Source organism: Gallus gallus, chromosome 1, assembly GCF_016699485.2.
Source record: "Gallus gallus isolate bGalGal1 chromosome 1, bGalGal1.mat.broiler.GRCg7b, whole genome shotgun sequence".
NCBI classification, from domain to species: domain Eukaryota; kingdom Metazoa; phylum Chordata; class Aves; order Galliformes; family Phasianidae; genus Gallus; species Gallus gallus.
Window position 1 is genome coordinate 126,604,395 of NC_052532.1, and position 12,321 is coordinate 126,616,715.

General features: G+C 35.0%; 1 protein-coding gene across 31 annotated transcripts in view; it reads right to left on the minus strand.

Moving 5' to 3' along the window:
- STS (steroid sulfatase) overlaps positions 1-12,321 on the minus strand; it is a 114,919-nt gene that overhangs the window by 101,907 nt on the left and 691 nt on the right. For 16 of the 31 annotated variants that reach the window (XR_006931236.1, XM_040703438.2, XM_046899665.1 and 13 more), the window contains exons 2-3: positions 11,931-12,106; positions 627-764 (exon numbers count right to left, since the gene is read on the minus strand). The gene's annotated coding sequence lies outside the window, so the exon portion shown is untranslated. Of the gene's footprint in view, positions 1-484; positions 529-626; positions 765-11,930; positions 12,107-12,321 lie in introns of all 31 variants that reach the window. The other 15 variants (XM_046899650.1, XM_015274055.4, XM_046899624.1 and 12 more) reach the window with 9 other exon arrangements.

Sequence of the window (12,321 nt, forward strand, 5' to 3'; positions counted from 1 at the left end):
TTTTTCCACCTTTGAATCAGAGAGATTTGGTTAGATTACACTGCACATAAACCAGGGTCACTTCAAAACTCCAGGCTTATTTTGAAACCTAGCCACCTCCAAAACTATTTAACAATTTATTTCCATTGAATCTTGAAAGAGTCTGTAATCAAAATTACATACACTTCTAACATTACTTTTTAAACAACAAGAGCTCAAGTGGTAAAAAAAAAAAGAAAAGAAAAAGAAACCTCTTACAGCTAGAAAATGTTCTACTACATAAGCAACCTGCTTTATTTTTCATTCAAAATGCTTTCACAATTCAAGTAAAGCTTATGCTCTTTTTAGCCCACTGTAGGCAGGGAATGTTCTATTCCACTGCAGTACTTAACAATAAAGTGTATTTTGTTGAAAAAAAAAAGATAGCATTAGTATGCCTTTTTTCTTTCTTACGTAAAATACATTAGATTCATCTAATGAGGAAGACATCATTGCATGTTATTACCTTCCATAATTACTAACTTCCAGTCATGAAGAATTTGCTTTGAGCTGTGAAAGAATATGAACACCAACAATAGATGAACTCAAAGTTTACAACAAACTATATGTATAAAAAAACATATCTGGGTGTGGGAGGGGCATTTTACCTTGCAGCACGGAATTGTTTCTGTTTCTGCCTCTAGTTTTCAAACAAGATGGCTGAGCTTGTATTATCAGTAAACGAGTGCAAAGTCCAGTCACGTGAGCTGAAGCAGAAGGGTGGAGGGGAAAAGAGAAGGACGGCACTGAAAAAAAACCCACAGTGTGTTGTTATACAACGCTTACACTGCTTTTTGATAAGAAACTAATTCGCTGGTAGGAACGATTTCAACATGTTTTCAAAATGCATATACATACAAACCTTAGCAAGAACTCATCTTAGTTTGCCACTGAAGATCTTCTATCAGGCTTTTCAAATGCTACTGACATTGTAATGTGTGCTTGGAAAACTAGGGTAGTGCAAGAATTGCAGGTATATTTCTGCCTTCAGTACACATCATAAACATTCCTGCAGAATACCTACATAGCAGTGTTTAAAAAGCTGTATTAAAACAGCTTGAGAAGCATCACTTCAGATCATTATTTTTTGGACTCTTCTACCTGAGGTGTTATTTAGGTGCAATTAAGAAATTCCCTCTACATAAATACTGTACACCAGAGCTCATCTTGTTTTTATTACTATGCGTTCTCTTAGAACAGACATGATCACAGAAAATGACTACTCCCAGGAAGTCCAAGGACCCTAATGCTAAAACTCGATCATTAAGCTTCAAAAAGTAGTCATTAGTTTGTGTATTATATTCCTCCATCTACCCCAATCTATTTATTTTTAACAGCAAAACTTGATCAGGAAGATACATCTAAAGAAATGCAACAGCATGAATGATACAACAGAATCTGCAACCCTTGCATTCTAAATACAGAACTTCATTTTACTTTCAGGCAAAATACTGAAGCTGAATGAATGACTGGGACAAATTGAACTGAAACAATATTTCTGAATAGCTGTCTACATGCAACGTTTGTGTTATATTTTTCTTTGCTTCAAGAAATCAGCACAGCTTGTTCAGAGCTTTTCTCCTGTGTTTTTCCCTGTACTCTAAAATAGTACTGTAAAATAAGAACACTAAAAGCATTTTAAATTACTTTTTCTCTACTTTATTTCAAATACAAATAATAAATGTTAGTTCTACATTACAACTTGGAAAAAAAAAAAAACTGTCTTGCAGTAGCTGAAAGCATTGGAAACTAAAAATATTAAGTCCAACCAATTTTTTTAAATCTCGATAACCTCTCCAAAATAAGTCCTCAGATATTTTTTTAACCCCTATGATAAACTATAGTTTTGATAAATCATATTTTAGAAAGTACTGAAAAGTCTTTCATGTAGACTGGGGAATCAGTACAAAACACGGAACAAATGAGATGCAACATCCACTGAGAAAAAACCCGCAACACAAAAATCTCAGTACTTTACCAAGCTTCTTATGTATGTGTACTGCAATTCATATAATAGAGATGTATAATACCTATTTACTTACAATAAATGTTATTAAATTATTATTAAGAAATATTAATAATTTTAAACCTTGTGGTGATGTAAATAGAAGAAAATTTTAACAAAATGAGTGTATGTATGCCAAAAATATAGACAAATTGAATGAGAAAACAACTTATCTGCTTTAATATTACAGTTCAAGGCATTCAACACAGAAAATCAAACATTAGTCTTTAGATGCCAAGTGGGAAACAATATATACTCACCTAAATATGAACATCCATATCCATAATAGACTTAAATACTCAGAATGGGTAAAGAAAAATATTTTTGAAACTGCATTTGGGAGGAAAGGTAGATACAAAAATCCCTGACTGGATTTATTGAAAGCTCACAGGACAGAGCTGCTGTGAGCCAGACCTTTTGACTCAGTTCATCAAAACACCTCTGCTAATGCTTTAAAATTTAGTCTCAAACACAACTAAGTGTTCATCAACCAGGGACATTGCAGGCATCCTTGTGAAAACAAAACATAATAAAGATCACTCCTATTTTCAACTAGCTGAATGATAGTGCACATCTAAATCGTTCTGCTCCTACATAAATCTGTTAATCCCAACTACATAACGAAACTAAAATCTCTGCATTATTATTTTTTTCATGATAAAGTCCAAAGAATATAGCTAATTTGAGAAAATAATTCTGAAAGTTACAGACATCGATAATGAAGAGATATTGCTTTGTTGTTCCTACAACCTTTTATATATAAATTGGATTATTGGTTTTAATGGTATTATTCTGCAGCAAATCTTCAGTGAAAAACAATGGAAAACACTTTGATCCATTCACTCCTTAGCTTAGTTTGAGAACACCAGAAATAAATTTCACTGTTGACATTTTTTAACCATTTAGTTACCCTGGAGGACTGTAGGAAAATCACTATGTGATAAGAATTTGTGAAACTTATTGACTGCAGATGACTGCACAGTTCCGAGTATGTCAAAATGTTTTTTCTTTCATTGGCTCAAACAGTTGGAAGTCAGAAAGTGCCAAATCCAGAATACAAAGTGGGTGTGGTAAGACAATCCAGCCAAGATTGACAATATGCTCCACAGTCTTCAAACTGGCAAGGAGCCTGGTATTATCATGTTGCAAGAGAAAGGTTGTCTTCTCTGGCTTGACTCTGAAAGTTTGAGTCTTCAGCTTAGTCAGCATCACCATATAGCAGACAGAGTAGATGGTTTGTCCAGGTTCCAAGAGGATCCAGAAAGATCATCCCTTTCTTATCCCCAAAGACAATGCATATCACTTTACCTGCTGAGGGATGCATCTTCAACTTTTTCTTTGATGGGAAATTGCATATCTCTACTCTATAGACTGCCCTTTTGATTCCAGCTTGTAGTGGTGACAGAACATCTCACCACTGGTAATGATGTGATCTAGCAAACTGTCACCTTTAGTATAGGTTCAGTAGGTCCTGACAAACTTGCATACAGTGTTCTTACTGTTCCCACTTGAGCATCTGTGGGACATACCTGATGCAAACTTTGCAATATTCCAATGCTTCCACCATTGTTTCTGACCCACTGAAGTAGATATTCAGCTCCATACACAGTTCCCTGGTCATAATCAAGTGACATGCATGGATGAACTGATTGAGACACTTCATTCTGTGGTGTGACAACTGAGCATGACCATCTGGAATGTGGCTTGTCTTTCAGTTTCCTGTCACCACTGCTGAAACACACCACCTTCCATCTCATGGTGCTCACATTCACTGTTTGGTCTCCATAAACATTCAGCAAGCATTGGTGAATGTTGGGTGCCATTTCTTCTGCATGGAGGAAGTCAGTTTCACACCTTTGCTTCATCTGCACTTATATGTCAGATGCCATTTTGTCAGACTGCCCCTTTGCTACCATCTGTTGCACCACAACAAAACATAATGGAATATTGGCAGGAAGGTTCAATCTCTACTGCCATACTGCCAACAAACAACTTTGACATTGACATTGTGGGCCAACATAATAAAATAGGAGGCATTACTTTCAGAGCATCCCTTGCAGTATATGTTCCTGCTCCTGGCAGGAGGGTTGGAACTAGATGATCTTTAGAAGTCCCTTTCAACCTCTGATTCTATGATCCAGGTTTTCCATTCACTATAAACATAGTTTCTTACTATCAGATAACATTTATCTAATTTACCTCAGATTATGCATTAAACAATTTCCTTAAAGAAATAAAAGTTTGAAGAGACAGAAAAAGCATATTTCATTGGATCTACTAGATAATGTATTCAGTTATTTTTCTTGGATATGTTAATTTAGAAAAAGCAGATGAATGTGCAGGTCCTCACCCTTTGCCAGGTTGTTCAAGCAGAAGCAAATACACACCTAAATGAAATAGTTGAAAACTTCAAGATATCAGACATTTACTTTATTTTCACCTACTATAAGATGCTTTGGTTTAGATATCATCTGGTAGATAATCAGTGACAAGCGTGCCACCTACTGAATGAAGTCCTGCCCTGAAGCATACAGGCTTTCCTCAGAGTTATGCAATGCAACAATGCAGCCTAACACTTCCTCATTTCGCAACCACAACTCAAGGTGGTGAGTCTCTGGTGGCACATCCTACTTAATTGGGTATACACTCAACTTGTCTTGTTAATAGCTTTCCAAAATTCGTATTAGCCTACTTTTTCCAGATGAGAGCATAGTTGTTGGACTAAAATAAAGATCAGTTAAAAACTATAAAAATACAAATATGGAGCCAGGTAGTCAAATGTGGTTATTACTCAATGCCAGTAGTAGTAACTGGACTAAATGACATAACATTACTGAAACAGTGATACAAGGTTTCATTCTGTAATACAGTTCCTTTCATATAGCTGCCTCATCAGGCTGGCAAGATTATATTTTTTTTATACTTAAAAAAAGCAGAAAAATCTTTCAAACTGTATGAAGACATATAAAACAACTAATAGGCTAGATACGTTACCACTGATGATCTCTCTTAGTGAATTATAATACCAAATATATTTAAGTAATAAGGATATAGCTAGAAACAATTCATAAAGAAAATTTTAAATCAAGTAAGCAGCAACAAAAGTCTTCAGCTTTTGAAAGGAAACAGCAAACACTGAAAGAAACAAAGGGAAGTATAAAGTACAAGTAAAGACTAATGACAAAAATTTGCTTTAATTCTGAAATATATTTGCACTAAGACAAATCTGGATATAGAAGATTTTAGAATCCATTCCTTCCACTAATCATAATGATACCAATAGTTTGATTGTGAACATCCATCAGTGATCCCTCCCTCTCACTTTTCTAAAACACATATAAACTTGGTCACCATAAAAGTCCAGAGATTATTATTTATAGGTAACACATGCTGTAATATTCATAGAACAATTTGCTGAAACAGTTGATTGACCTGGAATATAGAGAACAATCTTACTAAGCAGTGGTAGCAACAAGCAATATTCCCTAGAACTACAAATCGTTCATTATTGGAAAAAAAATAATATTATGTTTATTGGAAAAAATATAGTACTTCAGTACTAATTCAAAGGAATATTGTATCCGTGACAACGAATGCAGCCTATCAGTAGAAGGTGACCTTACTATTTGCCACTCGTAAAACCCAAGGTTGTAACACTTGACCTATCCAGTGCTGGACTTCTAAAGGTTAAAGAAACATGTTAAATCTTAAAAAAAAAAAAAAAAAAAAAAAAAAAAAAAAAAGCAGAGGAACAACATGGGCTATCTAAGTAGGGTAACAAAGTTGGTGAAGGATCTAGAATGCAATAGGTATAAGGAGTGTCTGAAGTTCCTCTGTTCAGCCCAGAGAAGAACAAACTGAGGGAATGGTGGCCTACAGCTTCCTCATGAGGGTAGTGGAGAGGCAGTGCTGAGCTCTGCTCTCTTGTAACAATGACAGGACCCAAAGAAACTGCATTGAGCTTCATGAGGGGAGGGTTATGCTGGGTGTTAGGAAAAGGTTCTTCACCAGAGAGTGTTTGGGCCCTGAAACAGGCTCTTCAGAGCAGTGAACATGGCCCCAAACTGCCAGAGTTCAACAAGCATTTGCATTATGCTCTCAGACATAGGATTTGAATTTTGGGTGGTGCCATATGGAGCCAAGAGTTAGACTTGATCTTTGTAGGTCCCTTCCAATTCAGAATTTTCTGATTCTAGAAAATGACTGACTGTAAACTTCAAAAAATTTTAGACAAATATCTATCCTGGACAAACATTTTACACATATTCAGTCTGTCTCAATGAAAAGAATTCAGCAAGATCTTGATTTAAAATCTAGGAACCTTTCAGTCCTGTAGTGCTGCTGTGAGCAAACATTCACCTTACGGAACCCAAAACAAAATGTTTGAGGTGCACTTAGTAGGTGGAGCAAGCTGGCTAAAAAACTAAATTCAAGCTCTCGCTGACTTGACAGCATTGAGATTTTAAGTTTCTTTCACGGTACCCGTAATATCTAGTTGTATCTACAAATGTTGTTCCCCATCTTAGAAACATTTTTTAAAACATCTGTCATTAACCTCTGCTAAATTCCAACTATAAAATAGGAAATAATACTATGTTGTATGTTTTTTTGTGTGTGTGTGTTGGTTTTTTTTTGTTTGTTTGTTTGTTTTTCTATCTACACTCTGAACTTAATTCCTCAAGACATATAAAGATATGCTTAACTTAAAGTAGGTATACAACCTATGGAGGGATTATTTCCACATACCACAACTAGCAGCCTTCATGTTCATGCTTACAAGATGCATTTGACAATGGTTGTCCACAAAAGCATGTTTTGAAGTATGTTACAAGTATGTGTCTGCATACGAAGCGAGTAAGTAGAGTAGTAACTTCAGAAAGGAAGAGAGGCATTTCCAACAGGGAATTTTTGTCTTGTCTGGGTGATATGTTAATTCTTGTAATCAAGAAAGAATCCTTGTTCCCCTAGTCAATATATCTAATATAGCTCAGCTTCAAATACCAACTCAAGAAACTGACTAACTCTGCTTAGCACTGCTCCCTTCCTTCCCACCATTTCTTCTCCCTGATCAGAGCTGCTATGGCATGGTGTTACGACTTCTCTCTCTAGATAGATCCAGAAACTCAGACCAGAATAATCATTACAGATAAAGAAACATAGCTGGCTTCCAACTGTCTCCTGTACTACCTAGCTACTGACTGTATGTTCAGTTCTGAGCATGCAGACTTTCTGAGCTGAGGGTCAGCTAGCTCATTTCTCTCTGGCCTGTTTTCTGGGAAGAAACAACATTATAAGAACATGCGCTTGCAGAGAGTTCAGAATTGAGCTGTGAAAATTCAGCTCTCCAGTTTGCTGCATGCTGACTGGGCTACATGCACACAAAACTTTAAAACATGGCAGATCAGTACCTCACAATACTTGTTATCCAGAAAACACAAATTGTTCTCTCTCTTTACTATCTGATGATGTAATTATTGCATTATTGGACAGTGTTCAGCTTAGGAACACAGGACCTAGAAGGGACCATTGGAAGGGTGTCCGCATTTAGTTCTATCCTTATTGTAAGCAACTAAGTGAGGAATGTCTTGCTTAGAAGAGTTAATGAAATATATGTTCTATATGTTCTACCTTTTTTTTCCCCCTATAATTTGTAACAAACTGTTGTAAAATGAAAAAATATAGCCATAAAGCTTACATGCCAACAAAGAAACCAATAAGTATAACCAGTAGTTTTGGATCTTTTGATAATGTAAATTAGATAAAATTTACCAGAGATCCAGAGGAAGTCATAGGAAAAGCAAAACAGTATAAAACACTTAAAATTTTACCTTGGTATGCATTTCCTTCTGCCTAAATCCTTCTGATAGTTTAAGGATAAGTAGAACCCATCCATTCAGCATTTAAGATTTCAGTGACAATGACGCTGTTAATCATTTGCACATTTTGGCTGTGTGCAGCCAATATTTTACTGGAAGACCAAAAATTATGTTAAAAGGCTAATTCACGAGCCATGTAATGTAGAGGAGTGAGAATTATTCTCTCTGGCTTTAATGGAAACAACAAATGACCCTGAAGCACGACATTAAACTCTCATTTCCCAGCTTCTGAACCTGTTCATTCCATTGTCAATTCTCATCAATAAATATAAAAATTGTCATCTAAAAACAAGTTAGATCCCTTGTCCCCTCTTGTGCTTGGTAGGTTCTTCTGGAGTTTCACCCCTCATTGCTGCTTAAGAACCTTATTATAGTACCTCATCTAAATTTATAGGTTTCCAATTTATATCTTCATTTTTTTTTTTTCCCTTTAAGCATAATACTTCATCTTTCTCACCTCTGTAACTAACTCACTTGTAATTGATGAAAGATATTAAAATCCAGAAAACAGAGGGCTCTCCTGCCTCTATATGCTTTGCAGGAAGAATACCTATACTAATACTTAAGGAGGATATACTTCGATTTGACTTTTTATATTTATATATATATTTATAATCAATAAAAAATAATGTAGAACAGCAGAAATACAGTGCTGCTTCATTGTCTTAAGCTATATGCTCAATTTCTTTTTTTTCAACCATAAAAACACGAGCAGAAACTGTATAATTTAATTCACATTCTTAAGGCAAAAATCTTTTCTTTGATGACATTCAACACGGGGAGGAGTTTCATTTTCTGAAGGCTTATAAGCTCAACTACAGCAACTGTTGTGAATCTCAGTTGATACCTGAGTTAAATTACATTTAACTCTGTGTCATTCCAAGTAATTTGTTACTAATAGGGGGTTTAAAAGCTGTTCACGTAAATCATCATGAAAGCTTTTAAATTACTCAAGTAATTTATTCATTTTATTCAGGGGATTTAGAATCTTTTTCTTAATATTCAATCCAAAACAGATTATAATCTGTTTATCCTCTTTGCAATAGCACCTGCAGAACAAGAAAAATAAAAGTCAGCCTTTTCATCATGAAACACATAGTGTACAGTACTCCTATCAGTGCTATACATTTACTTTAAGTGAATCCATGTTCTAACAACAGTATAAAGTAATGAAATAGGAAACTGCAATTTTGATTCAAGTCTATTACCCAAGACAACACTTAAGCATATTCTGAAACTTTTATTCTCCAGGAAAACAACTTCATAAATAAGTTTCCATGATTGGGAAAACTTTTTAGCTTCAAGGTAAAGTAAAAAAAACCACAAAGACTAAAAAACATTATGTGGCCTGTGTATAATGTGTATGTGTCCAATCTTTTGGCTTGCCTGGTCCACAGTAAGTGAAGAAGAATTGTCTTGAACCACACATAAAATACATCATATAGTCAAAGTTTATAAGTAACAAAACTTCTTTTTTAAACACACACACACACACACACACACACACACACACACACAAAGAGGACAGCAAAAACAAAATTAGTGAGCTGGACATATATGGACTGTGTATAAGAATGCACTGCATACTTAAGAACTGCACGGATAGGCAACTGGATATTTTCACCTTATCTCACCTTCAAGAACAATAAAACCAAAGCATTTTTTTCATAAAATCAAATCCAAAGAAAACAGACATGTTTGGGGTACGACGGATTACCGATGGGCATCTAATTATAGTCTTTTATATCTATATCTGATATATCCATAAGATTTATAATATCTCTAAGATATACAATATCTGTATCTTATATATCTAATTATAGTCTTTTAAATAACTGGACATCTAGCATGTTTTTGTACCCTGTAATTCCATAAAATGTAAACCTCAGCAAAAACTCAGTCATCTCGTTTGGTATGTGTTGTATGTGCCTAAACAAAAAGTTAAATGCATTAGAAACACAGAAAAAGCTGTGTTCTTCAGACTTTGCAGGATTCAAGCCTACTTGCATGATTATTTCTCAGTAACACAAGTTCACACTTATTAATAAGGTTAACATGCATATAATTACTAGTTTTCATTGCTATTACATTTCTACCACACTGTGCTTTCCGCAGCATAAAAGCTATTTTTATTTCTCCTTTCACATGAAAAATGACTAAAATAAAAAAGTAGCAAATAAAAGTCAACTGCATAATTCTCAATTTTTCACAGTTTTAAATACAAATACCAACAAATTACTAGCTAAGTAGTAATTGTCCTTCTATCACAAAATACTACTGCTAAGGTGTTTGAGATAAATACTTAAGACAGCTGAAATAAAACTTAGATAAACTTCTTAATTTATCTGTGCATCTAGTGAACTACGATCCACTATGAACTATAAGTTGTGCTTGGACTTTCTTCCCATTCTCATTCTGTTAGTGAAAAGACTATGTCATGCTGAATAAATCTAAACAGTCTATATTCGAATATTTTAATGTAGCTTTGAAGAATCAAATAAGCTAACATTATGTTGATTACCACTGATGAACCAAAATAACAAAGCAAATTGAAGTCATCTATATGTCAGTGAACTTGACTGTCTTAAAATGTCAACAATAATATTTGTAGCATAGACCACTTAATTCTATAAGGGCTCTTCTTGAGTAGCATGAGTTTTTCAAACAGAATGTCCTTCAGATTCATCTGCACTTTAAAAAGTCAAAAGGCACGAACTGGAGTTTTATGCTAAAAACAGTAAATATTTTCCCCTTTTTTTTTTTTTTTGAGGGAGAGTTGAAGTTGTGATCAAAACAATTATGCTTCTCTCAAAAATAGTTACAAAATGTGTGACTGATGTAGCTTTTTTCTTGTTAAAAAGTACAGGTGTTGCTATGCCAACAAATACAAATAAAGAAGAGCTTATCTTGTTTTTTACATTTTACAATTAGAAACCAAATGAATCCATCTCAGATACAACTGCTGTACAGTCTCATTACTCACCCACTAGAAACTTTTGCCACAATAGTTCTGCTTACACTTCTACAGCAGAAACCCACTCTTTCTAAGAGAACACTAGGATTACAAGCATTGAAATGGCTACAATGACTCTTTCTTCAAACAGATTAACACTTTTTTGAACATAAAAAGAGTAATTGTGTAAGTTTCTTTAGTAGTTCATTTAACTGGGAGCAAAGACAACTGCTACCGGAAAAAAGTTGGAACACTGAGTTGTTGCACATTATTTATAGGAGAAGCAAAATAGTTGCAGGAATTGTTCTTAACAACCACATTATAGGGTTACAAATGAAAATTCTATCTGAAAGTACAGGATCAATTTTCTTACCATAATGCAAAAACTATTAGATGTACATCATGACTATGCAAGGAATTTTTTAATATACACTTAGGGCATAGCCTTTTGCTTAGCTTACATAGGCAAACTAAGCAGTAATATAAATCACTAGAAAATGAGACATTATAAACAAACAAAAAGCAACAACAAAATAAAAATGACAAAAAAAAAAAAAACGAAACCTTTGTTCGGAAGATAGATTTTATTATTAAAAAGATAAAGGCCATAGATAGCTTATCTCTTCTCTCACTTCCAAGAAAAGAGGTATGAGTCTGTGTCTAGGATGTTTCTCACAAATGTTGGGTAAGTGTTCATTTAAGGAAGAGAAGTTGGGGTAGGTATCGTAGAATCATAGAATGGCCTGGGTTGAAAAGTACCTCAAAGATCATCTAGTTTCAACCCCCCCTGCCACGGGCAGGGTCACAAACCACTAGACCAGGCTGCCCAAAGCCACATCCAGACTGGCCTTGAACGCATCCAGGGATGGGGCATACACAACCTAAGTAAGCAGGTAAGACACAGAAGTCAAAACTAAAATTAAAATACAATTGCATGACATCTACAGTTACAGCTTAAAAAAAAAAAAAAAAAAAAAAAAACAACAACAAAAAAAAACACCAGCTTAGTAAAATGGTGAAATACTGCCTATCTATGTGAAAGATCTGTCAGGGACAACCAAAGTGCTGGGAGGCCTACCTACAGGATGAGAGACCATTTCCCTCCAACATTGCTTTGGCAGAGAATCTAGAAGCAGTATTGATCTTCAGGTCAGTGTGGCACCTTGGGAGCATGAGATTGCTACCATCGTGTCTGCTTCTGCCGATGGGGTTTTGACCCGTAACCAGCGACCCTGATGACCAAAACCGAGTTATCTGTGTGGAAAAAAATGAAGGTGGAAAGGCTGGTGAAGGAAAGTTGCAACTTTCACTCACAACTACTCAGAGACAACCTGTTGGTGGTGGATGTTGGAAGGATTTCTTTATTTTCAGGAACACTGGCTTGTTTCTTGAACTTCAGAATGAAAAGAAGAAGAAAAAAAAAAAGAACTAGAGTCCCACTCAACAGCCCTTAAGAAGAACTTATTTGA